Source organism: Borostomias antarcticus, assembly GCF_949987555.1.
Source record: "Borostomias antarcticus genome assembly, chromosome: 5".
In the NCBI taxonomy this organism is placed as follows: domain Eukaryota; kingdom Metazoa; phylum Chordata; class Actinopteri; order Stomiiformes; family Stomiidae; genus Borostomias; species Borostomias antarcticus.
The window spans coordinates 1,378,822-1,380,681 of NC_140238.1; the positions used below are offsets into that span (position 1 = coordinate 1,378,822).

At 49.4% G+C, this 1,860-nt stretch overlaps 1 protein-coding gene across 1 annotated transcript in view; it reads left to right on the forward strand.

Moving 5' to 3' along the window:
- LOC311309163 (coiled-coil domain-containing protein 85C-A-like) overlaps window positions 1–1,860 on the forward strand; it is a gene marked incomplete at both ends in the record, with an annotated part of 26,574 nt that overhangs the window by 24,262 nt on the left and 452 nt on the right. The gene's annotated exons all lie outside the window — the stretch shown is intronic.

Genomic DNA, 1,860 nt, shown 5'->3' on the forward strand with positions numbered 1-1,860 from the left:
AAAATCCAAGCGGGGGGCAAAAAGGTATTTCCCCCGTTCAAAAGATTCATAAAGGGGGCCACCCCGCCGCCCTCCCACCCCCGCCCCCCCCCCCCGGTAGCTCAGTGTCAGGCTGTCTGCCTCTCTTCCTGGGGGTGGGGGGGAGGTCTGTGTACACATGGCCTACCTGTACTCAAAAGCCTAGGGCAGGCTTTGAACCTGGGACCCACGGGAGGGTGTGTGTGAGCGCGGTGTGTTTGATGGGAGACCGGCGACGCCCTGGGCAGCGTGTCCCTGTACGTCCTCTGTGGGCGGGGCACCTTTACAGGAAGTTCTTCATTTGTCTTCATCGTTCTCTTTCTGTCAGTGGAAGCACACCAGCAGAGTGCACTTTCCCCATAACTAACGAGGCTGTTGAGGTGTGAAGTGGTTTGAGTGTGTATCTAGACCAGCGCAAGATAGAAACGTGCACTGACTCAGCCAAAAACAAACTTGGGGGGGGGGGGTAGCTCAATGGGCTGGGGCACTTACCATGTAAAGGCTAGTCCTTTCTGCAGCGGCGTGGGTTCGAATCCGGCCCACGCCCTTTGCTGCATGTCTTCCCCTCTCTCTCTCTCTCTCTCTCTTCTCTCTCTCTCTCTCTCTCTCTCCCTCTCTCTCTCCACATTTCCTGTCTGTCACCTACACTGGCTTATCAGAATAAAGCAGAAATGCCTTAAAAAATATATATATATATATAAAAAAACTTGGAGCCCAGTCACTATCTGAAATCTAGCTAGCGCCTGAAATCTAGCTAGCGCCTGAAGGCGGGAGTTATCGTCAGCATCCGAGAATAAAGATTGTGAACGAGTATTTTTATTCTGGTAAAACTAGGGAAAGAAGAATGTTGGAGGAAGGTTGAAAAAAGGCCTAGTATGCTAGACGTTGGAGGAAGTTGAAAAAAGGCCTAGTATGCTAATCTAGTATGCTAATCCCTGCTGCTGTTCTCTGAGCTGATTACACTCATGCCTGGAATTAAAATCCTGAGGGGATCAAATGACTGCGTGGCCATGGAAGCCTGTTAGCGTAGCTACTTAGCCTGACCCATGGGCCTACTGCAGGGCCATGCTGACACTTATTAGCCTAGCTTTGTCTTAGCTTGTCAAAGAATAGGCAGCAAGCTTCACTAAACAAAGTTTCATCACACGCACACACACACACACACACACACACACACACACACACACGGACAAGGTCTTGTTCACCAGTGTGCAGTCAGACTGAGAACTACAGAAACCACATTTCCAACATGGCCGCTTCCCACAGCTAGGAGGTGATATGGTCTGTGGTCAGTTTGAAAGAGGAGAGCGAGAGAGGGAGAGATGGAGGGAGAGAGAGAGAGAGATGGAGGGAGAGAGAGAGAGAGATGGAGAGAGAGAGAGAGATGGAGGAAGATGAAGGGAAAGAAAGTGTGGTCATAGGTACAGATCAGCATTAAAAAGGGAATGGGATTAGTCCAAGATAGTCTGCGTTCAAAGACATCAGAATTGATGTCTGAATGAATTATCAACATTAGTATTATCAACCTTTATTTATACAGTCAGGTGTGTGTGTGTGAGTGTGTGTGAGTGTGAGTGTGTGTTTGTGAGTGTGTGTGAGTGTGTGTGAGTGTGTGTTTGTGAGTGTGTGTGTGTGTGAGTGTGTGTGTGAGTGTGTGTTTGTGAGTGTGTGTGAGTGTGTGTGTGTGTGTGTGTGTGTGTGTGTGTGTGTGTGTGTGAGAGTGTGTGAGTGTGTGTGTGTGTGTGTGTGTGTGAGTGTGTGAGTGTGTGTGAGTGTGTGTGAGCGTGTGTGTGTGTGTGTGTGTGTGTGTGTGTGTGTGTGTGTGTGTGTGGTGTGTGTGTG